Source organism: Mus musculus, chromosome 7 (assembly GCF_000001635.26).
Source record: "Mus musculus strain C57BL/6J chromosome 7, GRCm38.p6 C57BL/6J".
Lineage (NCBI taxonomy): Eukaryota > Metazoa > Chordata > Mammalia > Rodentia > Muridae > Mus > Mus musculus.
The window spans coordinates 38,479,770-38,506,594 of record NC_000073.6 but is presented as its reverse complement, the minus strand read 5'-3'; the positions used below and the strand labels follow the sequence as shown (position 1 = coordinate 38,506,594).

Here is a 26,825-nt window from a genome sequence, read left to right as displayed (position 1 = left end):
TTCTTTTGCAAATATTCCTCTATACTGTTTTTAAATTTTGAGCTGCATGCTGCACAGTAAAGGACAAATGAGGCAGGATAAGCTAAAAGTATTTCCACCTCTCAGAAGTTACATGCCTTTTAATAAACTGTTGTAAGCAGCTATGCTGGGGGGGGCACTCTTCTTCAAAGAACTAGACTTAAATAGCCCCAGGTCCATGGTGGCTTGATTGGAAGTTTGGTCTCTTCCTTCCAACCAGGGCTTAGGACACCATCAACACAGCCAAACTCTATGTTTTGACTTCACTTCTCTCTCACTTCCCAGCGTTATAAACCAGCATGGAAGCTGCACAGGAAAATCTGAGACCTAAGCCAGCAGCTACTTCTCTGAGACTGGATTTCTCAGAAAGAGGAGTACAAGTGTGAACTGAGTGAGTGCCCATGCAGCCTACAGAGAGGGCCCTGGGAACCCCTCGAGGGTCTAGAATCCCTCCCAATCCAAACAGGCTCAAATTCGTGTGACCCCTTACACACACACACACACACACACACACACACACACACAAACAAGCTTTACTCAAGGGGGTCAGCTCACAGCAAGACAGTTCTGCTAACTTAAAGAACCTACTGACAACCTGGTATAGTGGTTCACGCCTTTAATCACATCACTTAAGAGAAGGCACAAGGATCTCTTTGAGTATAAGAGAAGTCTGATCTACATGACTTTCAGGACAGTCAGACCTAGAGTGAGACCCTGTCCTTGAAAAGAGAATGTATTGAAGCTCTACTGTATACAACATGGAGTCAAAATATCCTTCAATAGTGACTTTCACAGGTTGAAAGACTAGGGAATTGAGCTTAAAAAAACTGATGCTGGGCTACATGTGACATGTGTCATAGCTTCTACTGATACTCAAAATATCATAGTACAGTGCCACCTCCTGAGTAGGAGGATGAATTTGATCAGACGTGAAATTTCTATTGCCTATGTGTTTATTTATTCAATATGGCAAAGGGTTTGCCCAGCAGAAATGCCCAACATTGAACTTTGGGAGAGCTCAGTAGTAGAGCTGTTGCCTAGCAAGTAGTAAATCTGGGTTCTAACCTCAGCATTGTGTGGCATAACAAAATATATATAGATAAGTAAGGTCCAGTGTTAGTCTTTTGATTCTCTTTTGCCTTCAGGAGACACTATTAAGTGGAAGAATGTGGCCATCAAACTGGATCAGTGAGTCAAGGAGCTTGCTCTCAAGTCTGAACGTGAGTTCAGTGATCTAAACTCACATAATGGAAGGAACGACGTAACTACTGTAAGTTGTCTTCTGACCTCCACACACACGGCACGGTGAACACACACATGCATACATACAAACACTATAAATTACCAACCAACCTGAGGAATGCTGGCACCACAGTGTCCATGTTCTCCTCTATCCGAGACCTCCAGCTCCACTTGACAGGCTTCTCTACTGAGGCCAGGATTGCATCAAGTGCAAAGCAGCTCCAGGAAGTTCATACTCTTGGGCCTTATACTTTTGCGGGCATTAGGAAAGCAGGGTATCTTCTGTCAAGCAGTGCTGTCTCCAAGCCAACCTATGGAGCAAGCACAGAATACCCAGTCCAACATACAAAGTAACCCAGAGCCTAAAATATCTTGCAAAACCTTTATATTTCAGATCAATTTCCAGCTTTAAGTTTTCAGATTAAGATTATCCTAACATCAAATTAATGCCTAAGTATCCTCAAAGTACAGGAAATGCCAAAGTATGAAACACTTTTGGTCCAAACTATTTTGAATAAGCAATACACACCTGTTGCTATTCTCAAGCTGTTACACACAAGCCTTTCTTGAGTGAAAGCACAGTAATGCCTCTCTCTCACATACATTTCTCTCACATACATACAACCATTTAAAAGAAACAGAATGCAGAATGGGGCATGCTGGTGAGGATCTGTTGCCTGTCATTGGGCAGCCTGAGGCACATGTATGCATGTGTGTAGACATATTTCATACAAAAAATTAAATAGTAAAGTAATGAAATGTAGCAGATTATAATTCTGATGATTAACAATGCATTCTCGTTGTTATTGCATGCTTGGAGAGAATTTCAAACACACACACATATATGTGTATGTGTGTGTATGTGTGTGTATGTGTGTGTATGTGTGTGTATGTGTGTGTATGTGTGTGTATGTATATGTATATGTTTATGTTTATGTTTATGTATAGCAGTGACAAGGAATCCAGTAGAAATATTTTCCTTATGCAAAAATGAAGGAGAGTGCTACAGAAAGTTACTCCCACCATCACTAGGAGATCCATTGTTACATGAATGGATCTCATTCACTACTGGAACACATGGTTTGAATCTACAATGTTTCCTAGAGGCTCCTGTATAGTGCACTTGTTCCCTAGTTAGTGGTGCTATTTAGGAAGGCTTGTGGAAACTTGATAAAGAACAGCTGTCCTGATAAAAGTGGATAATTAGGAGTGGCCTTTAAGGTTCCAGATATGATTCCAGCCATTCTGTTTTGCCTGGTCAGTCATGACATGAGCAGTCACTCTCACATACAACACTGCCATCCAGTGAGCAGCTCCACCATGCCTGCTGTGCTATGATACACTGCAGGTCTCTGAACATGAGTCAAAATAAACCTTTGCTCCATTTTTTTTTCTGCCAGACATTGAGTCACAGGAGCAAGAAAAAAACTAAGGGGCTGGCAAGATGTTTCAGTGAGCTTTCTGGCTACATTTGTGTCAACTTGGGACAAGCTAAAAGTCTTCTGAGATCAGGGAATAGCAACTGAGAAAATGCCTCAATGAGATTGGGCTGAAGGCAAACTTGCAAGGTATTTTCTTAATTAGTGATGGATGTGGTGGCCCAGTCCATTGTAGGTGGTGCCACTCCTGAGCTGATGGAACTAGGGTCTGTAATCAAACAGGCTGAGTTTGGCTGGTGACATGGCTCCATGGTTAAGAGGACTTCTACAGGTCCTAGGTTCAGATCCCAGCAACCATATAGTGGCTCATAACTATCTGTAATGGGATATGATTCCTTCTTCTCATGTGCATTAAGGAAGAACACTCACACACATAAAATATATAACTAAAACTTTAAAAAGAAAAGAGGATGAAAAAAGCAATGGGCTCTGTATCCACTACTGCCTCCAGATTCTTTTCCAGTTTGAGTCCCTGCCTTGGCTTCCCTCAAAGGACTGTGACTCAGGATATGTGAGAGGGATACTTTTCTCCCCAGGTTGCTTTTGGTCGTGGTGCTTCATCACAGTACAGAAACCCTAGCTAAAGCAGTGGGCAAATGTGCTTGCTGGCAGGCCTAATGACAAAAGCTCAGGTTCAAGGGCATACATACTGAAGAGAGAGCATCGACTGCTGAAGCTGTCCTTAGACCTTCACACATATGCTGTGATACACACAGGCGTACAGACTCCCATAATAACTAGAGGAGCAATAAACTAATCCAAGTTATCTGTTACTCTGCCATACTTGCACACAGGCACCTGGCATAACTGTCTCCTGAGAGGCTTCATTCAGCAGCTGACAGAAACAGATGCAGAGACCACAGCCAAACATCAGGCAGAGTTCAAGGAGTCTTGTGGAAGTCAGGGATAGGAGTGAGCAAGCTGGAGATGTCAAGTATACCACAAGAACACCAGCCTGGATCCATCAGGACTAACAGAGACTGAACCATCAACCAAAGAGTATATATAGGCTGGGCCTAGGCCCTCCCCTACATATTTGTAGCAAATGTGAGCTTGGACTTCATGTGGGTTCCCTAACAATTGGAACAGGGCTGACTCTGACTCTGTTGCCTGCCATTGCATCCCTTCCCTCTAGCTAGACTGCCTGATCAGATCTCGATGAGGAGAATCTACTTAGCAGTGCTTGGACCTGATGTTCCAGAGCAGGCTGATATCCCAGGGAGGCTTTGCCTTATCTGAGGAGAAGAGGAGGTTATAATGGTGGGAGGGATTTGTGAGGGTGGGGCTGGGAGGAGGGAGAAAGGGGGCCTGAGACCAAGATGTAAAATAAATAAATAAATAAATAAATAAATAAATAAATAAATAAATAATAAATAATAAATAAATAAAATTACGTGATTGAAAATTAGAGTTCCTGGGGACTGAGACGATGGTTCAGTGAACTTGTTTATCCAGAGGTTCCAGCCCCTACACTGCGTGGTACCAAACCACTTGTAACTTCAGATCCAACCGAGTTCTCTTTTGACCTCTATGGATACGTGACACACACATGTGCGCTCACACACACACACACACACACACACACACACACACACACTCTCTCTCTCTCTCTCTCTCTCTCTCTCTCTCTCTCAAAGAAAACCATTTCTGAGACTGGAAAGACTTGGAGTTTGAGAATGCTGGTTACTCTTCCACAGGACCCAGGTTCTATTTCCCAGAACTCACATGGCAGTTCACACTTGTGTAACCCAGTTTCAGAGATTCTGACTCCTTATAAATATATACATGCAGGCAAAACAACAAAGACATATAATAAATTTTAAAAATATGTAGATTCTGGGGACTCTTATGCTAGGTAACTCTCCTAAGAGATGCCTAGGAATCAAAAATTTGAAACCTTTCATTTGACTGCCTTTTCAGACAGGGTCTTGATGTGGATGCTAACAGGGCCTCAAACTGTCATCCTGTACAAGCCTCATGAGTGCTGGATTATAGGTGTGCACACTATCACCCTCACGATAAATTTATCAAATAAAGCAGTGCATACTTCATTTGTTCAGTCTATCTCTGTCAAATATTGTTCCCAGTACTTTGCTCTCATAAACAAGAATCACAAAAATTCTAATAGGTATCTTTCTTCATACACTGATTTTTGGGAATGACAAAGTGAGCCTGTATCCTTGTTAAAAAGCAAAGATTTTAGCAAACAGGCAACTGTGGTGTCACTATTGCTCTAAGGAACCCACCTGAGAATCACAGAGCACACTGACAGACACGCAAAGCTAAGCTAGATATTTTAAAAGGGTCCATTAAGAGACTCTAATAACTGGGCTAGAGAAAAGGCTGGCCTTTGTGTCCCAGATGTATAGTTATTAGAATAACTTTTTGCCATTTATCATGATAGAACTAGTGTCCTGAGTCTCAAGAATGCTTTCTGGGTTAGGTGCAGTAGGAAAGACTGTAAATTGTAAAGCTCAGACAGGAATATTACACTTTCAAGCTCAGCCTCAACTACATAGCAGTTGTTGGGGTTGACACAAGGAGACTTTGTCTTTAGAGTGAAAAAAATTAATAAATTTAGAAGAGCTGGAACCATCAATGCCACCTGTAGTGAGCACAGTAAACAAATGCCTTTTAGACATTTGAAAACAGTTTAGTCAAGGACTCCCACTGCACACAACTATGGCTGAAACTGTTAACCAGTATCCAGTTTCATCACTCACTCAAGATAACAAGACATATTCCTAGAATCCCATGACACCCACTGGGCAGTGTATAAGAAGAGACCAAGACATGCTCTGCTTTGCATATCTGGAGAGATGCCTCCTTGATCTGCCCTGAAACTGGAGAATCTCCCTCAGGATCCTGACCCTTGAGTCAAAGACTTCTACTAGAGTCTGGACCTGACCTTCAGCTAAGATAAATGATACAGGCAAGTAGCCTTGGAGAGATGGGCTTAGGACTGTAGTTAAGAATTTAGGGTGTAAACCTTGTGTAAAGACCCTCAGCATAACAAAATAAACTTTTACTAGCTACACTAATAATCCACATCTACCTTCTGGCTAGCAACACCAACTAAACCTACTCTTTCTTTTTACCATTGTAAAGTAAACTTTAAAGAAAATCATAAAAAGTATTTAGTAGAAGAAATAGAACTAAATCCCCTACCACCATAACAAAGTGTGAATAATAATTTCAAAGTAAATTCTAGGCCACCCAGTGTCACACTCTTGCTAAGGGGAAAAAAAAGAATCCGAAGACCTCACTACAGCCGTTACTGCAGATATCGCAGGCCCACTGTTGCCCTCCCTCGTCCCCATCTCCCTTGCGTCCTCCCTATGCCAGCCTGCCTCACTATATTTAATTATTTCTGACCTGCAGCCTTTCTGCTCCAGCAAGAGACAGTTGCAAACTGCCCACATAGAACAGCTGCCACTCGTCAAAGCGCAGGTCTCTATCAGCTCCGGAGGTAACCTCAAGGCGCATGTGCTGCCAGAGACAGACACACATTGATGGCGTCATGTCAATGGCGTCAGTAAGGCGCCATATCTGAAATCCAGTCGCAATACATTGATGCTGTGCGTACCTTGTTTCTTGGACATATTGAATTTTTCCAAAGGAAATGTAAACAAGAAAGTTGCTGACAAAGCAAAGAAAGGGGTAGGGGGACAAAAAAACGAGCGAGCCTTGAAAAAGACGGATGCCATCAGGGTACTCCAGAAGCTAGCCAATAATAAAGGATAAATGGGTTGAGAGATTCAGAATGGGCCCAGATGAGAGTATAGAGCGATGGGAACTAGAAGCTGGTCTGTGAAATGGATCAGAGATCCTGTCTCAACATAGTCCTAAGACATCTTCCACAGGACTTTCGGGATAGCATTTGAAATGTAAATGAAGAAAATACCAAATTTTAAAAAATTATATAAAAAATAAATAACTAAAAAATAAAAAATAAATAAATAAAAAGTTTTTTTAAAAAGTACACAAAAGAAATCAAGGATCAGAGTGTGTAGGGAATGACAGCCTGTGCCCACCTGAAACCAGGTCTTGATGCTGCTTCTCTGTCCTTCTCACTAACAGCCCATTTCATAAATGGATGTTACAAATTATGTTTGGATGTTTCAGCTATGCTTTTTCAGTTGGGAAGAGCCTCTGCCTGTGGCTCATAAGACAACATATTCTTGAAATCTAAATTTTAAAAGGCCACTTTCATCTTTAACTTTACTTCCGCATAAATGAGAGAACACGTATATATTTTTTAAAAACAAATTGTGCTGATATCAGTGATGGTTCTTTCAGCCATCTGTGCCTTCAAACTACCGCAAAGATTATGTTCTGTATTTGGATTCCCTTATATTATCACAGAGAAGGTATCCGTCCACTATTGATACATTATCCTAAAGTTGGCAGTTAGCCTCAGACTTGTCCTTACTATCTGGATAGTGCAAAAAGAACCCAGCAAATGGCCCAGGGAAGAGACTGGGCCTCAGGAAAGAGGGCTGCAGCAGATGAAGGACAATTGAGGTACCTGTTGCCCAGTGAGGTACCTGCTCCAACTCAAGAGGAAGGGAAACTAGAGTGTTTTCAGGACAGGATGCAACTGTGAAGTGTTTTTGTCCAGTCTTCCCTGGAAATCCAGGTAACTTGACATTGCTGTGTCTGTTGCTGAAAGTGAGTAGCTCCCAAGATAAACTTCACACTTTTTGCCTACAAATGGGGTTGGGCAGACCTCTCCAAGAGCAGTCACACAGAGTCCACAGGGCTGAAAACCAAGAAAAGAGGACTTTGAAGCTCACTGCCAGAATTCCTCCTCAAAGGACTTGACTTTCCTGGAAACCCCTTTCCTCTATTGCTGGAGTGGCTCATTTCCCTAAGATCTCCAGCTCCCTTCCCCTTTAAGCTGGTTTTGACTGATTAAATAACCCATATCATCCATATCTCAAGATTCCTTCCTACAAGGCTTAGAAAAATCTTGCATTACAAATGATTTTGAATCCTCAGTAGAGGATCCTCAAGAAGCAGGACAGGATGTCAGTGTTTGACCTGGCTGCAGTGTCGGACACTGTCACAATTAGCATTTGAGTGTTTCTTTTACATCTTGTCAGTTGGGTATAGCAAACACTTGGCAGAAGAGACTTAAGAGCCTCAGTAGGTAGGCAGATGAATCATCAAAAATAGTAGCTCTCTGGAATGGAATATGAGGGCCCTGATCTAAAAGCAGAACTGTGAACCACACTACCACATCTCTTAGCAGGAACTGGGAATCTAGTAGGCTAGGCCCTTTGTTTGAGCATTCCTGAAGCAGCATACTGGACTGGAGCCAACAAGACTGTAAAGCCATATGCAGCACAAGGCTGTGATCTTGGAATTTTATAATTGTCAGAAGCCAATGCAGAAGAAAAATTCCAAAGGCTTCTCTGCCAGAGGAGAGACATGCTGCTCTTTGACATTAAAGCAGAGCAACAGAGGTATGCCAATATTTCCCAAAGGTCTTGCCATCCACTATTGCATAGTCTTCCTGATCAGAATGTGGACTGGGGAGTCCAGGACTCACTGGACATCCATGTCTACTTAGTCTCAGGGGCTCTGCCTTCTGCCACAAAGGAGCAGCCTCTCCCTTCCAATTGCCTTGTATATGGTCTTGGCCTCTAAAAGGCAGACATTGGTGGGACTAAGGACTCTAATCATTTAGCATCTGTCCTAGCCTTTAAAAACATGTGAATCTGTTGCCCATAGCAACAGGATATTTTTCTTTTAGGTTTCTAGAATAGAGGAATCATGTCCTTCCCCCATTTTTTATCTCGAAACTATATATATATTTTTTACTTACTTACATTCCAAATGTTGCCTATGAGGGGGTACTTCTCCACTCACCTACTCACCCACCAACTCCCACCTAACCCACACCTACTTCCCTCTCCCCTGGGACATCAAGTTTCTGCAGGACTGGATGCATCCTCTCCCACTGAGGCCAGACAAGGCAGTCCTCTGCTACATATGTGTCTGGAGCCATGGAACAGCCATGTATGCTCTTTGGTTGGTGGCTTATCTTCTGGGAGCTCTGAGGGTTATATGTGTTAGTTGATACTGTTGGTCTTCCTATGAGGTTACCATTCCCTTCAGCTCCTTAAATCCTTCCATTAACTCTTTCATAGTGGTCTCTGATTTCAGTTTACTTGTTGGTTGTATGCATCTGTCTCAGTCAAATGCTGGTAGAAGCTCTAAGAGGGCAGCCATAGTAGGCTCCTGTGTGAAAGTACAACATGGCATCAGTAACAGTGTCCGGTTTTGGTAATAGCCAATAGGATGGATCCCAATCAGACCTGTCTCACTGGACATTCTTCCTTCCTTTTTTTTTAATATTTTGATTAGGTATTTTCCTTATTTACATTTCCAATGATTTTCCAAAAGTCCCCCATAACCTCCCCCCACTTCCTTACCCACCCACTCCCACTTTTTGGCCCTGGCATTCCCCTGTACTGAGGCATAAAAAGTTTGCATGACCAATGGGCCTCTCATTCCACTGATGGCCGACGAGGCCTTTTTTTGATAGATATGCAGCTAGAGACAAGAGCTCGGGGAACTGGTTAGTTCATATTGTTGTTCCACAAATAGGATTGCAGATTCCTTTAGCTCCTTGGGTACTTTCACTAGTTCCTCCATTGGGGGCCCTGTAATCCATCTAATAGATGACTGTGAGCATCCACTTCTGTCTTTGCTAGGCTCCGGCATCGTCTCACAAGAGACAGTTATATCAGGGTCCTTTCAGCAAAATCTTGCTGGTGTATGCAATGGTGTCAGCATTTGGAGGCTGATTATGGGATGGATCCCTGAATATGGCAGTCTCTAGATGGTCCACCATTTTGTCTCTGCTCCAAACTCTCTCTCTGTAACTCCTTCCATGGGTGCTTTGTCCCAATTCTAAGAAGAGGCAAAGTGTCCTCACTTTGGTCTTCATTCTTCTAGAGTTTCATGTGTTTCATAAATTGTGTCTTATATCTTGGGAATTCTACTTTCTGGGCTAATATCCACTTATCAGTGAGTACATATCATTTGAGTTCTTTTTTGATTGGGTTACCTCACTCAGGATAATGTTCTCCAGGTCCATCCATTTGCCTAGGAATTTCAAAAATTCATTCTTTTTAATAGTTGAGTGGTACTCCATTGTGTAAATGTACCACAATTTCTGTATTCATTCCTCTGTTGAGGGGCATCTGGGTTCTTTCTAGCTTCTGGCTATTATAAATAAGGCTGCTATGAACATAGGGGAGCATGTGTCCTTCTGACCGGTTTGGACATCTGGAAATATGCCAAGGAGAGGTATTGCGGGATCCTCCAGTAGTACTATGTCCAATTTTCTGAGGAACCACCAGACTGATTTCCAGAGTGGTTGTACAAGCTTGGAATCCCACCAACAATGGAGGAGTATTCCTCTTTCTCCACATCCTCACCAGCATCTGCTGTCTCCTGAATTTTTGATCTTAGCCATTCTGACTGGTGTGAGGTGGAATCTCAGGGTTGTTTTGATTTGCATTTCCCTGATGATTAAGGATGTTGAACATTTTTTCAGGTACTTCTCTGCCAGTTGGTATTCCTCAAGTGAGAATTCTTTGTTCAGTTTTGAGCCCCATTTTTAATGGGGTTATTTGATTTTCTGGAGTCGACCTTCTTGAGTTCTTTATATATATTGGATATTAGTCCCGTATCTGATTTATCTTTTAGGTAAAGATCCTTTCCCAATCTGTTGGTGGTCTTTTTGTCTTATTGACGGTGTCTTTTGCCTTGCAGAAGCTTTGGAACTTTATGAAGTCCCATTTATCGATTCTCAATCTTACAGCACAAGCCATTGCTGTTCTATTCAGGAATTTTTCCCCTGTACCCATATCTTCGAGGGTTTTCCCTGCTTTCTCCTCTATAAGTTTCAGTGTCTATGGTTTTATGTGGAGTTCCTTAATCCACGTAGATTTGACCTTAGTACAAGGAGATACGAATGGATCAATTCGCATTCTTCGACATGATAACAACCAGTTGTGCCAGCACCATTTGTTGAAAATGCTGTCTGTTTTCCACTGGATGGTTTTAGCTCCCTTGTCGAAGATCAAGTGACCATAGGTGTGTGGGTTCATTTCTGGGTCTTCAATTCTATTCCATTGGTCTACTTGTCTGTTTCTATACCAGTACCATGCAGTTTTTATCACAATTGGTCTGTAGTACAGCTTTAGGTCAGGCATGGTGATAACACCACAGGTTCTTTTATCCTTGAGAAGAGTTTTTGATATCCTAGGTTTTTTGTTATTCCAGATGAATCTGCTGATTGCCCTTTCTAATTCATTGAAGAATTGAGTTGGAATTTGACGGGGATTGCATTGAATCTGTAGATTGCTTTTGTCAAGATAACCATTTTTACAATGTTGATCCTGCCAATCCATGAGCATGGAAGATCTTTCCATTTTCTGAGATCTTCTTTAATTTCTTTCTTCAGAGACTTGAAGTTTTTATCATACAGATCTTTCACTTCCTTAGTTAGAGTCACGCCAAGGTATTTTATATTATTTGTGACTATTGAGAAGGGTGTTTTTTCCCTAATTTCTTTCTCAGCCTGTTTATCCTTTGTGTACAGAAAGGCCATTGACTTGTTTGAGTTAATTTCATATCCAGCTACTTCATTGAAGCTGTTTATCAGGCTTAGGAGTTCTCTGGTGGAATTTTTAGGGTCATTTATATATACTATCATATCATCTGCAAAAAGGGATATTTTGACTTCTTCCTTTCCAATTTGTATCCCCTTGATCTTCTTTTATTGTCTAATTGTTCTGGCTAAGACTTCAAGCATAATGTTGAATAGGTACAGAGAGAGTGGACAGCCTTGTCTAGTTCCTGATTTTAGAGGGATTCCTTCCAGCTTCTCACCATTTACTTTGATGTTGGCTACTGGTTTGCTGTAGATTGCTTTTATCATGGTTATGTATGGACCTTGTATTCCTGATCTTTCCAAGACTTTTATCATGAATGGGTGTTGGATTTTGTCAAATGCTTTTTCTGCATCTATCGAGATGATCATGTGGTTTTTGTCTTTGAGTTTGTTTATATACTGGATTACGTTGATGGATTTCCGTATATTGAACCACCCCTGCATCCCTGGGATGAAACCTACTTGGTCAGAATGGATGATTATTTGAATGTGTTCTTGGATTCCATTAGTGAGAAGTTTATTGAGGATTTTTGCATTGATATTCATAAGGGAAATTGGTCTGAAGTTCTCTATCTTTGTTGGGTCTTTTTGTGGTTCAGTTATCAGAGTAATTGTGGCATCATAGAACAAGTTGGGTAGAGTATCTTCTGTTTCTATTTTGTGGAATAGTTTGTGAAGAACTGTGATTAGATCTTCTTTGAAGGTCTGATAGAACTCTGCACTAAACCCATCTGGTCCAGGGCTTTTTTTGGTTGGGAGACTATTAATGACTGCTTCTATATCTTTAGGGTATATAGGACTGTTTAGATCATTAAACTGATCTTGATTCAACTTTGGTACCTGGTATCTGTCTAGAAACATGTCCATTTCATGCAGGTTCTCCAGTTTTGTTGAGTATAGCCTTTTGTAGAAGGATCTCATGGTGTTTTAGATTTCTTCATGATCTGTTGTTATGTCTCCCTTTCATTTCTGATTCTGTTAATTAGGATGTCTTCCCAGTGCCCTAAGTGAGTCTGGCTAAGGGTTTATCTATCTTGTTGAACCAGCTCCTCGTTTGGTTGATTCTTTGAGTAGTTCTTCTTGTTTCCACTTGGTTGATTTCGGACCTGAGTTTGATTATTTCCTGCCATCTACTCCACTTGGCTGAATTTGCTTCCTTTTGTTCTAGAGCTTTTAGGTGTGTTGTCAAGCTGCTAATGTGTGTTCTCTCTAGTTTCTTTTTGGAGGCACTCAGAGCTATGAGTTTTCCTCTTAGAAATGCTTTCATTCTGTCCCATAAGTTTGGGTATGTTGTGGCTTCATTTTCATTACACCCCAAAAAGTCCTTAATTTCTTTCTTCATTCGTTCCTTGACCAAGGCATCGTTGAGAAGAGTGTTGTTCCCTTTCCACATGAATGTTGGCTTTCTATTATTTATATTGTTATTGAAGATGAGCTTTAGTCCATGGTGATCTGATAGGATGCACGGAACAATTTTAATATTTTTGTATATGTTGAGGCTTTTTTTGTGACCAATTATGTGGTCAATTTTGGAGACGGTACCATGAGGTGCTAAGAAGAAGGTATATCCTTTTGTTTTAGGATAAAATGTTCTGTAGATATCTGTTGGATCCATTTGGTTCATAACTTCTGTTAGTTTCACTGTGTCCCTGTTTAGTTTCTGTTTCCATGATCTGTCTGTTGGTGAAAGTGGTGTATGGAAGTCTCCCACTATTATTGTGTGAGGTGCAATGTGTGCTTTGAGCTTTACTAAAGTTTCTTTAATGAATGTGGCTGACCTTGTATTTGGAGCATAGATATTCAGAATTGAAAGTTCCGCTTAGAGGATTTTAACTTTGATGAGTATGAAGTGTCACTCCTTGTCTTTTTTGATGACTTGGGGTTGGAAGTCGATTTTATTAGATATTAGAATGGCTACTCCAGCTTGTTTCTTCAGACCATTTGCTTGGAAAATTGTTTTCCAGCCTTTCATTCTAAGGTAGTGTCTATCTTTTTCTCTGAGATGAGTTTCCTGTAAGCAGCAAACTGTTGGGTCCCGTTTGTGTAGCCAGTCTCTTAGTCTATGTCTTTTTATTGGGGACTTGAGTCAATTAATATTAAGAGATATTAAGGAAAAATAATTATTGCTTCCTGTTATTTTTTTTGCTAAAGTTGGCATTCTGTTCTTGTGGCTGTCTTCTCTTAGGTTTTTTTTGAGGGATTACCTTATTGCTTTTTCTAGGACGTGGTTTCTGCCCTTGTATTGGTTTTTTCTGTTATTATCCTTTGAAGGGCTAGATTGGTGGAAAGATAATCTGTGAATTTGGTTTTGTCGTGGAATACTTTGTTTTCTCCATCTATGGTAATTGAGAGTTTGGCTGGGTATAGTGGCCTGGGCTGACATTTGTGTTCTCTTAGTTTCTGTATAAAATCTGTCCAGGCTCTTCTGGCTTTCATAGTCTCTGGTGAAAAATCTGGTGTAATTCTGATAGGCTTGCCTTTATATGTTAATTGACCTTTTTCCCTTACTGCTTTTAATATTCTATCTTTATTTAGTGCGTTTGTTGTTCTGATTATTATGTGTTGGGAGGAATTTCTTTTCTGGTCCAGTCTATTTGGACTTCTGTAGGCTTCTTGTATGTTCATGGGCATCACTTTCTTTAGGTTTAGGAAGTTTTCTTCCATAATTTTGTTGAAGATATTTGCCAGTCTTTTGAATTGAAAATCTTCATTCTCATAAACTCCTATTATCATAAGGTTTGGTCTTCTCATTGTGTCCTGGATTTCCTGATGTTTTGAGTTAGGATCTTTTTGTATTTTCCATTTTTTTTTTTGATTGTTGTGCCAATGTTCTCTATGGAATCTTCTGCACCTGAGATTCTCTCTTCCATCTCTTCTATTCTGTTGCTGATGCTTGCTTCTATGGTTCCAGATTTCTTTCTAGGGTTTCTATCTCCAGCGTTGCCTCACTTTGGGTTTTATTTATTGTGTCTTCTTCCCTTTTTAGGTCTTGGATGGATTTATTCAATTCCCTCACCTGTTTGGTTGTGTTTTCCTGCAATTCTTTAAGGGATTTTTTGCTTCCTCTTTAATGTCTTCTACCTGTTTAGAGGTGTTCTCCTGTATTTCTTTAAGTGAGTTTTTAAAGTCCTTCTTGATGTCCTCTACCATCATCATGAGATATGTTTTAAATCCGGGTCTAGCTTTTTGGGTGTGTTGGGGTGCCCTGGACTGGATAAGTGGGAGTGCTGGGTTCTGATGATGGTGAGTGGTCTTGGTTTCTGTTAGATAGTTTCTACATTTACCTTTCGCCCTCTGTTGATCTCTGGAGTTAGTTGTTATAGTTGTCTCTGTTTAGAGATTGTTCCTCTGGTAATTCTGTTACCCTCTATCAGCAGATTTGCGAGACAAGCTCTCTCCTCTGAGTTTCAGTGGTCAGAGCACTCTCTGCAGGCAAGCTCTCCTCTTACAGGGAAGGTGCACAGATATCTGGCGTTCAGACCTCCCTCCTGGTAGAAGATGAAGGCCCAAAACAGGACCTTTCCCAGAGGCTGTGTTGCTTTGGCCTGTCCCAGAAACTATTAGTTTCTGTAGTGCACACTCTCACATGTGCAGATTACTTTCGGTGGAGTCCCGGAACCAAGATGACTCCCGAAGATGCTGAGGGACAGCCCACCTGGGTCGGGCAGACACCTGTCCTCTGTTCAGGAAAATGGCCAGATGTCTAGAGCCCGATAAGGGCGCTGCCTTAGAACCTCTGTGGCTCCCGCCTGTCCCAGAAGCTGTTAGCTTCTGTAGTGCACACTCTCACCTGTGCAGACTATTTTCAGCGGAGTCTTGGAACCAAGATGCCTTGAGCCAATGATGAGGGAAAGCCCTCCAGGGACGGGCGAACACCTGGAAGGTGACAGGACCAGCTGTTGAAGGTCCTACGAGGCCAGTACAACAACTGCAGCTTAAGGAAGTTTTTCTATTTCCGCAAATACTAGGCACTGGTCTCTCCCCAGGACTTCCCGACCACGAGACAGCAGAGATACAAGGAGAATCGAAAATTTTCATTCTCATCTACTCCTATTATCCTAAGGTTTGGTCTTCTCATTGTGTCCTGGATTTTTTGGATGTTTTGAGTTAGGATCTTTTTTAATTTTCCATTTTCTTTGATTGTGCTGATGTTCTCTATGGAATCTTCTGTACCTGACATTCTCTCTTCCATCTCTTGTATTCTGTTGCTGATGCTCGCATCTATGGTTCTAGATTTCTTTCCTAGGGTTTCTATCTCCAGCGTTGCCTCACTTTGGGTTTTATTTATTGTGTCTACTTCCCTTTTCAGGTCTTGGATGGTATTATTCAATTCCATCACCTGTTTCCTTGTGTTTTCCTGCAATTTTTAAGGGATTTTTGTGCTTCCTCTTTAAGGTCTTCTACCTGTTTTGCAGTGTTTTCCCGTGTTTCTTTAAGTGAGTTATTAAAGTCTTTCTTGATGTCCTCTACCATCATCATGAGATATGCTTTTAAATCCGGGTCTAGCTTTTCTGGTGTGTTGGAGTGCCCAGGACTGGGTGGGGTGGGAGTGCTGCGTTCTGATGATGGTGAGTGGTCTTGGTTTTTGTTAGTAAGATTCTTATGTTTGCCTTTTGCCATCTGGTAATCTCTGGGTTTCGTTGTTGTAGTTGTCTTTGGTTAGATCTTTTTCCTCAGGTGTCTATGTTAGCCTCTATCAGCAGACCTGGGAGACTAGCTCTCTCCTGAGTTTCAGTGTTCAGAGTACTCTCTGCAGATAAGCTCTTCTCTTGCAGGGAAGGTGCCCAGATATCTGGTGTTCGAACCTGCCTATTGGCAGAAGTTGTGATCCACTCACAGAGGTCTTAATATCCCGTGGAGGGTCCTGTGTATACCTTGCGGGTGTCTTCAGACTCGGCGCCCAAGCTACCCCGGTGCTGTCAGGGACCGTAAGGGGCTTGTGCCCGTGATCCGTTGGTCTCCGTTTAATCACCGATAATTTCTTGGCTCCAGCTAACCAGCATCAATACTCCCAGTAACACAAAGATTCACTTTAGTGGTTCTGGTATCTTGTAAATCACAGGTGATTATCCAGTCCCAGGAAATCAAAACTGAAATTTCACAAGTCAGGCCTCCATCTTCTGCATTGTTCTCAACAGTGTCTTCCAAGCTCCTACACGACATCCCACAGAGCTCTTACCACCAAATGGATCTTTTAGCCTAAGTTCCTAAGTCCTTCCACTAATATGGTCAGATTGTCACAGGAATACCCCACTAGGCTGGTACCAATTTTCCTGTAATGCTACAAAAGGAGAAAATCATGTTTACATGTACTGACTTTTTTCCTTGACTCTTTTGCAGTGGTGGAACTGGATTCATCCCTGGGATTGTCATCTAGGGGCCAAATAATTTGTCTGCTGCAGAGTCCAGAATTCTACATCACTTGCAACCCAGTTTCCCAGAGGAAGACACCATCTGTTGATGGGGACGGGCCATTAACAACACCTATCCCTAGCCATGCAAAATTCCTCGCCTTGCCTGCAGCTCCAAGCTCTGAACGAACAGAGATTAAAAACATGCATGAGATGGAAATTGAGCATTTGATGCCTCGGGATGCCTATGAGGGTACTAAAGAAAACCAAGACCCGCCATTCCTCCCTTTATCACACCCTGACTTGCAGCAGACTCTGCACTGCACTGACACTGGGAGAATAAGACAGACATCTGCTTCTGACAATGCCAGCTTGGGAGGCATCCACCTGGGTCTGGAAGAGAAAGGAACACTGGACAGTTTGATGGTGTCCACTATTGACTTTGCAGATATCACTACATTGGTGGCAGATATTCACCTTCCCCAACTCTTCAACTTCCTCACAGGCCTAGATCAATACCAAGATTCAACAGTAACTGAATCCAAAGACTCCACAGTCATCTGGAGGGATCAGGCCCAGGAAAACTCCAGAGTCATCAGTGGGTTCTCTGAATAGCTGAGAAAGAAAGACCATACCACCTCTGAGTTGATTGATGGAGCTCCTCATGCCAAAATCCAAATCTGGGATCTGATGGAGGGAGAAGGGGCTATGGCCAGTGTTTGGGTCATTGACAGGGCTATTGACAACATGGCTAAGGACTTGGAGGGCAAAACTCCCAAATTGTCACCCATAATGCCCAAGCAGAGCTAGGGGACAAGGGCAAGACAAGACCAAATGGACCAGAGAAAATAATTCCAAGAAAACAGAGGAGTTCAAGAAGTCAAGGAACAGAGTCAAAGCTCAAGAGAAGCCCACCATCCCCAAGAACAAGATAAAGAGTGATCTACCTGAGCTTAGCCACAACAGCTTTAAAAAGCCTAGAACCCACCTTGGCATGCACATGCTGGAGTCTGTGCAGGTCTTCCACCCTCTGGGGAAGAAGAGTGAGAAGAAACCTGCCACCACTTCTTCCCAGGCTCTGGGAACTTCTAGCAACAACAAATATCCCAAGCCAGGCCCAGCCACAACAGTACTACAGGATATGCCACATGAGTGCCAGGGCCCTGACAAAACTCCAGGCAAGGTTCAGAGAGCAGAGAGCAGTGCTCTCAAGGACTGTCCATCTCAGTCTCAGTATGAGCTGCCCCCAGCTGGGACGGTCAGGTTAGTAGCTCTGCCTTTCCCAACCCAAGAACAGCCTCAAACCAGACCTGTTTCTAGAAAGCCCCTCAATCTGGCTTCACACAGGCCCACTACAGCTTACTCTGAGAGGTGTCATTTTCACTCAGCTCAGCTTACCACACTCAAGCCATCCCAACCACCTTCTATCAGCAAATCTTTGATGGCTTCTGCCAAGTCAGCTCTGCCAATTTCTTCCAGTGCCACACGATCTAATGTAACCAACATTATCCACTTTAGCACTGTGCCTCAGTCAGGCACCTTGAGGCCTACATCCTATAGAGAACCATCTCAGACTTCCCTCCAGAGGGAGCTTCTTTCTGCTGACAAGAACAACGTGCCAGCACCACTTGAACCTCAAATTCAATATCTGTTGCAAGACTTCAGCCGCCAACCCATTCCATGGAGAAAAGTTGACATTGTGGGACCAGTTGTCTCACAGCCCATCACAAAAGAGCAGAGGCCAGAGAGGGAGGCCATGAAGAGGAGGGCTCAACAGGAGCGAGAGAATGCTGCCAAGTACACCTCTCCTGGGAAACTGCAGCTTTTTCTCCAGAGGGATAAAATATGGAAATTTCCCGACACTATGGCTATGCAATGTAAGAGCTGCCCAGATCTTTCAGTGTGGACAAGGATAAATGTAGACACTGATACATACGTATACATGAGTATTATATGAATGTGTAGTTGTGACATGGGTACATCTGTGTTATGTAAATGTTTGTTTATAGAAATTGACAGACAAATTTTCTATCATACTTGTAAATATTTGAACAGTAAAATTGACTGGAGAAATTTAAGTCAATCCTTTAATTCATGGTATATACTGGATTTGTTTTTATTCTCATGACTTTAATTTTTAAAAATCTAGGTTGCTCAAGTGATATATGTTACATATTATATCATATGATATAAAATTCTGATAAAATTTAATATTAAAGCAATTCATCACTAGCTATAGTGGTAATAAATTTATTCTCCTTGAGCTTATTTTCATTGTACTAATCACTGGACATGGTTTGTTCTCTAAAATTTATACTGTAACCTGAAGACACTCGAGCTGTTACCAGTTCCTCTCACCCCAGCTCTTACTCATTATTCTGTAACAGAACGCTTCCTGGTATTTTGTGAGATGAAATACAGGCTTTCATTTATATATAACCTAGCACTCATACACGAGAAAAATATTATCAGGACGAATATGTTTCTGAAATGTACTGAATTAGATAAATGTATTTGTCTCAAGTTGTATCCATTTCTGAAAATACTTTATTTTAAAGTGTGTGTCTCCTCTGTATATATTCTTTGGCAACATGTGTGTGTAGTTCCAACAAAGGCAAGATAAGCGTGTCAGAACTCTGGTTCTGGAATTGAAGAAGGTTGAAAGGCACCATGAGACAGCTAGTAACTCAGACTGGGGTTTCTCCAAGAACAATATGCGGTTGTGTATGCTGAGACATCTCACCTGGCCCAGGCAGAATGCAGATTTGTGTAAATAACATAATTTCATTTTCTTTATGGCTGAAAATACATCTTTATCTATGCCCAACATGTTTTCCTCACCAATGATGAGGCTTTTGAACACCAAGCTTGGTTTTTTTTTTCTTTTGCAATTTATTGCAGAAATGGCTGCAGTCAGCAATGATGCACAAGGATCTCTCCAGGACACCAAGCTTGATTCCCTAATTTATTGCAGATATGGCTGCAGTCAGCACTGATGCACAAGGACCTCTCCAATATGTTGAGTTCTTTAGAATGGTATACTTTAACCATTTGGTAGGCCAGGTTTTGGCTTTTGGAGAACCCTCCAAATTGACATCCAAACAGGCTGGAATACTTCACATCACCACCAACAGCTCATAGCTTCCTGTGCATTCCCTCAGAGGGACTTTGGATGACATTTCCTGAAGTTTCACTGTACAATTCTGATTCTTCCTGAGTCTGGGGAAATTATTTGCTTTCAACAAAGTGAGTTGCCTTTCTTCTTATGATGCTGATATTTTTCTAATTGTAAATAATATAAATACTAATCTTCTAAGATATCTATAGAAAATATTTGCCTCTGTTCTTGAGGCCATATTAACTCCTTTCTTAGCTGGGAAGGATCCCTTTACTTACCCTGAGGAACAGTTTGTGAACTGTCAGGATTTCTTGCATGGCTGGGGTTCTTCTACATCCTTGCCTATCCCTGTACCTTGAAGTCTATGTGCTACTCTGTGCTCTGACAGTTTCACACTTGTTACATTAAGGGCTCTGATGCATATGGCATTGGCCTTTATCAGGGTGATATTTCATCAAGCTAATTATACCTATATTTATAAAATTTGGTTTCCTTTTAGTTTCTTGAAATATAGTATCTCTCCATAGCACTAGATGTCCTAGAACTAACTATGTAGACCAGGATAGTATTGAACATAGAGGAATCTGCCTCCTTCTGTGCCTAACATGGCCTGTACTCCTATCTCCAGAGGGCTGGAGCTAAAGGAATACTCCACCATGCCATGCAGAATCACGTTTCTTTCTTTATATAAGAATATCCAATTTTCACATCATTTGAGAAAGAGGTAATATTTTAGCCAAAATGCATTTTTTATCTATCTAAAAAACATAAGAGATTTAACTAATGTATTTACAACTGGAAGTCAACTCAGATACATTTATCTAAAATCTCTTTTATGCCATTAGTAGGCTGTCCTACTTACCATGGCAGTGACAAAATGACTTCATATGGGGTGCCAGTTTTCTATCCAGGATATTTTGCACTTTCTGTTAGTGCTGATTGCTTTTCTTCTGGGAAAAATGACATTGGAATTTTACTGGCTGATAGTATCCAAACTTTGATAGATTTTCATAGATTAGGTATTTTCAAAATATCAAATTGACAACATCTGTGAAGGCCCAATACTGTCCAGTATAACAAGAGATATTTGCTGTCCAGAGCAACCCTTGGAGGGAACATTAACAAGGGCAACATTAAAGATCCCACCACTTGAACACATTATCCTCATAAGGGAAAATTTTGGTAGAAGAGAATGATGGAAAGCCATAAATTAGGGAGATCTTTAATTATATCATTTCTTATGTGCTGCTTTAACTCCAGTTATGGGCACTGGCATGGTACCCCGGTGCTTTTGATGTAAGAGCACATAATTCTTTGAATTTCCTCAGTGTTTGTTATGTCTCCCTTTTCATTTGAATTTATATGAATAGTGTCCCTCTGGATTTTGGTTAAGGGTTTGTCTATCTTGTTGATTTTCTCAAAGACAAGCTCTTGGTATCATTGACACTTTGTATTGTTTTATTTCTAACTGATTGCAGCCCTGAGTTTGGTTACTCCCTGACTTCTATTTCTCTTTAGTGTAATTGCTTTATTCTCTCTCTAGAGCTTTCAGGTGTACATTTAAATTGCTGGTATGAAACTTTCTAATCTCTTTATGGTTTCCTCATACCACTGCTTTCATTGTGTCCCATAAATTTGGGTATGTTATCCTTCATTTTCACTGAACTCCATAAAGTCTTCAATTTCTTTATTTATTCCTTCCTCTGCTTATTGAGGAGAGAGTTGTTTAATTTCCATGACTGTTTCCAGGACTGATGTTTTGTTTTTGTTGAAGTCCAACGTTAATCCATGGTAGTATGATAAGATACAAGGTCTTATTTCACTTTTCTTGTGTCTGTTGAGGTTTGTGACCAAATATATGGTCAATTTTAGAGAAGGATCCATGAGGTGCTGAGAAGAAGGCACATTTGTGTGTGTGTGTGTTTAGGTGAAATATTCTGTAAAAGTTTATTAGGTTCAGTTGATTCATAATGACTGTTAGTTCCATTCTTTCTGTTTAGCTTTTGTCTAGATGATCTGTCAATTGGTGAGAGTGGGGTGTTGAAGTCTCCCATTATTATGTGGGGTTTGATATATTGTTTAAGATTTAGCAATGTTTCTTTTACAAATGTGGGTTGACTCGTGTTTGAGGCATAGATATTCAGAATTGAGATATTATCCTGATATACTTTTTCTTTGATGAGTACAATGTGTGCATCCCTACCTCTCTTTGATTAATTTTGGTTGAAAGTCTAGAGTGGTAACTCCAGCTTGCTTCTTTGGTTCCTTTGCTTGAAAAACTTTTTCTAGACCTTTTCTCTGAGGCAATGTTTATGTCTATTACTGAGGTGTCTTTCTTGTATGGAGGAAAATAATGGATCTTGTATTTTGCATCCATTCTATTAGTCTATATATTCTTATTGGGGAATTGAGTCTATGATGTTGAGAAATATTAATGTCCATTGTGATTTGCTGTTATTTTGAGGGTGGTGGTGTTAGTGTGTATGTGTGTGTGACTCCATATTGTAACAAAGGTTGTCTTAACACCTATTTTACATATTTTAGGTACAATTTGATTTAAGGTCATTTTCTTGTGCTTTGTTTGTGTTAGTATATTCTGGGCTTGCCTAGGGTAGCTAGGCTCTGAAGATATCATATTGCTCTGGCTTTTATGGATTATGTCATTTCAAGGGACTTTAATCATCTGGATGGCTTTGATCCCTGAATGTTCCTGTTGTAGTAGGTATTGGAATGGCCCTGAATTCACTTCTCATATTTCTCAAAACTTATCTAAATCCTTTAACATATCTTGACATCCCCAGTACCCTGTAAAGGCAGAACAAACTATCTCCTTCTTTAAAATAATCTTTGTCAAACTGTCCCAAGAACTTCACCCTAGTTGGGTAAACCTGCTGCTACCTCTTCTCAGGCCATGTACTATCGCCATGTGATCTCTTTCCATCTCAAGATAATTTCCCTACTCCCTTATGTTTCAGAGGACACCAAGATCAAACGCCTTTTCCCCAGTTCCAGAAAAATGAGGCTTTACTCTATAAGCTATGCTCAACTCTACTGGATTGGCCATAGATTCCCCTCCACCCCCCGTTTGCATCTGTCTAGGGTAACTGTTACATATTAAGATCTGAGGATTGAAAATCCCTCACTTATAATAAAAAGTACTTCCAAATAGGTCTTGGGAATTTTTCTATAGAACAATTAGAATTCCCATTATTCCTGTATCCATGCCCCTTCCTTCATTTAATGACTTTTCTGTCTTTGTCCTCTGTGACCAGACAAATAGTTATTTTAAAGAATAGCCAGACAGAGTAGAGGCTTCCCACAGTGGTCTTGTCAATACTATTTGTCACATGTGCATCCTCACTCTGATTCCCTCCTCTGTTGAAAAGAGGGTACTCTCTACCTCTATATCCAAGACCGATACAATCCTAAGTAGGAAACAGGTATTGCTGGTAAACTCTACTGTTTCTTCAACATTTGGGATCCAGTAAGCATGATCAATATCCAGAGAATATCCTAATTACTCAACCCATGAATATAGGAGTAGAAGACATAATTATACATACTACCAAGGTTATTACCTCTTTAACACTTTATCATAAATAATATAAACCCGTCATTTTATCTCCTGCTTTTGACTCTAATCTTGGCCTACTGGCTCCTTAATGTCACACAACCTTGCCAATTTGGAGATTTCTGGCAATCTGTTCCTCCTGAAACAAGCTCACAACTGTCACTTAAAGCTTCTTCTATAACTCTTTACCTTACCATTCACCAACTTCCCTGATCCCTATGTTGTCATGACTCCTTACCTTTTTCAATTTACCCTCTTTGGCATGGCAACCTGCTTCAAGGCATTCAGGACACACTTTGTAGGGACATTAAATCTTCTAGACTACATAAAACTTTAACTCTTGATACCTTATTATCCCCAGTGCCCTACAGTCCATAATACCTTGATTGTTATGGTACTCAAGTTTATTATTGCGCTGCTAGTTTGTTGCATCATACTATTTATCTTCCCCAAATTGGGGGGGGGGGGGATAAATGGAGAAGAGGCTGTACCACTTCCCGTCCTGGACTCAATTGATGCATGACATAATAAAAAGGCAGCTTAAATCTTGCTTCTCCTGGCTGTCATAGAAATAACTGCATGTGTTGTCACATGGACAGCAGGACTGTCCATTTTGTGGATAATGTATCATTTGTTTTCTTCCCAGTGCATCTAGGAACTGTAACAGGTGGGCCAAACCATACTCACTTTCAAGGACAAATTGAATCCCTGGCTACAGAGGTATTCCAAAAACTAAAGGGGATTAGATCTTCTCATAGCTGAAAAAGATGGCCTTTGTCTCTTCCTCCCTGAGAAATGCTGCTTCCATGTTAACCAATCAGGTTTAGTAAAAACAAAATAACAAACAAACAAACAAACAAACAAACCTCTAAAAAGGTAAGGCACAACTCAATCCGTCCAGGCCCTGGACATTTGAGGACCCTATATGTAAGTGAACACTTCTTTTCCTGACCCTTCTCATTTTTCTGCTTTTACTAATCAAACCATGCTTTAGAAATTTCTTCTCTACATTTTCCAATGACTAATTAAAAACAAATCCCTAAACAATCAGTTATAATTATAGAACTACCAAACACTAGGCAAAGCTGGACGTAATAGTAACATTTATTTTCCTGTTGTGTTTTCTACAAGGTTTACTGCCTCTATCAGCTAATCTTGGTCTAGTCCTAAAAGCTTCTAGCCTCTGTAAAATCTCATCTAGGCCTAGAACATTTTCAGCCTCTGAGACATTTTGATTTCTGACTGGCTGATTTAACTCATGTGTTCTAGCTCAAACTCATCTCCCAGCTGAATTACAAATCTGGCCTTTTTTCTCCTCCTTTGAATTGCTTTGCTTGACTTCAAAAATTCTAAAAATCTTTTTTTTTTTTAATCTTTTGGCTCCTTCTCTTTCTTTGGTTACCTTTATCTAGCTTGTTCTCTCTTCAATCTGTCTCCTTAAAACTCTACTGGTAAGACTGCCTTCTTCCTCATGTCTGTGCTGCTCTGTTCTCTACCTCTCAAATCAACTGTTCTTCATGAATTTTACTGTATTCCTCTATTGTACTCTCTTTTCCTGTACTATATGTCTCTCCCTTAAGTAGCTTCCCTCGTCTCTCTTCCCATGAGAGTTGGGTGTGTCCTATTCTATCAAACCTTTCACTGATTCATCACTTTTCCTGCTATTCACGCTTCATTTTCAAATATGGTTACTTCCTTCATTATTTGGGATTAAAGGTAATTTCTAAGGGTTTATGTGTATTGCTGTCAGAGTGACTAAAGTTATGTGCTAAGAGGTAAGCCACACCCTAACTTTTAAAACAGGTTCAAATATCCTGTAACAGCTGGAGGCACATGATTACTGAATTTGTCTTGAATATTCTCTGATGGTGAGGATCAACATTGCCCTGAAGATGACAGCAGGAAGTAGTATAAGGAGCACAGCACTCTCATTCCCTGCCTTAACATCACCTGTCTCAGATTCTACATTTTGTAAAATAATAAACAAAAATAGGGATGTTAGCAGGCATTTCTACCAGCCTGCTCTCAGGGACCTAGTGACAGCAGGATACATTATCACTAGTGGCCAAGATGTGACACATTTTCACTGTCACCATGAGTCATGTATCCTCCCAATCACATGTACTACTCACCTTATAAAAAGCCAGTGCCTCTTTTTCTTGTTCTCTTTTCCTTTCACCCACACTCAGAGACACCCTCTGCATATCCCATCCCCTGAATTACCCTTCCACATCAGATCTTTTGCATGTGGAATCTGAGGCTTAAATCACACCTTCAATTTCAGAAACAACTCATAAAATGATAAAAAATGGGATACATTCCTTAAAAATAAAAATTATCAAAATATCACAGCCTACACAGTTTGTCCAACAGCAGAAAAAAATAGGAATTGGCTTTCCAAATTTAGAGTAGGAGCCATGATTCACATACCAACTGCCCTCCCTTTAAAATCGTTAACTTGTAAGCCTGTTTAGGTAGACCAATGACCCTTGACTAACAAGAAATTACATATGTTTGAGCAGCTAATAAAAGAACAGTTAGAAGCTAATCATTTAGAGGAAACTTCTAGTCTTTCAATTCTTCTGAATTTATAATAAAAAAGAAATCTGGAAAATCAAGACTGTCAACTGATTTGAGAGCTGTAAACAAAGTAATTCAATCAAGTTTGTCTTTATAGCATGGGATACATTTACTTTCTTTATTACCTAAAGATTTGCCTATTATGGTTATTTTTTCATGATTATTTCTTTCACTATCCTTTTAAAGGAACAAGATACAGAGAAATTTGCTTTCATGGTGTTTACTTATACTAATACCCAACCTGTAAAACAATGCCAATGGAAAGTCATTTCTAAAAGAATATTAAATAGTGTACAATCTAAAATAAATTCAAGACCAAACTCTACTAGCAGTCCAAGTGCAGAGCCAGGTAAGGAAACTCACCAGCTAAACAATAATCTCCTCAACATAATTAAGCATAGCTTAGACAAAAGGGGGAAATGTAGCAGAATTTTAGAAGAGCCATCATATGTGGCATGAATTCCAGAGTGATGACCTATAGGCTTCGAAGTAGCCCTCTTCAGTGATTGTTATTTGAGATTTTATGGAGTTGTCCCTTTGAAGGATTCTCAGAGCCTTTGTATAACTTAGTTTAGAGGCATACCTGGCAAACCAGGAAATCTCATATGCATTAGAATTGTGTAGGTAATAAGTGGTTTCTTCAAAAGGAGGGTATGTAAAAACTGACTCACATAGCCTCTTCCTCTTTCTTCCATCCTACCACATAAAGCAGAATACTAGTACCTGGCCACATACTCTGAGAGAGCAAGCAACTCCCTACAGATACACGAATGTTGAAATAATCCTCTATATGCTACCAGATCACCACTGATTA

General features: G+C 40.6%; 1 pseudogene; it reads left to right on the top strand.

Annotated features, from left to right (window-relative positions):
- Window positions 1-1,398: 1,398 nt before the first annotated feature.
- Gm6819 lies at window positions 1,399-18,623 on the top strand (annotated as a pseudogene).
- Window positions 18,624-26,825: the final 8,202 nt, after the last annotated feature.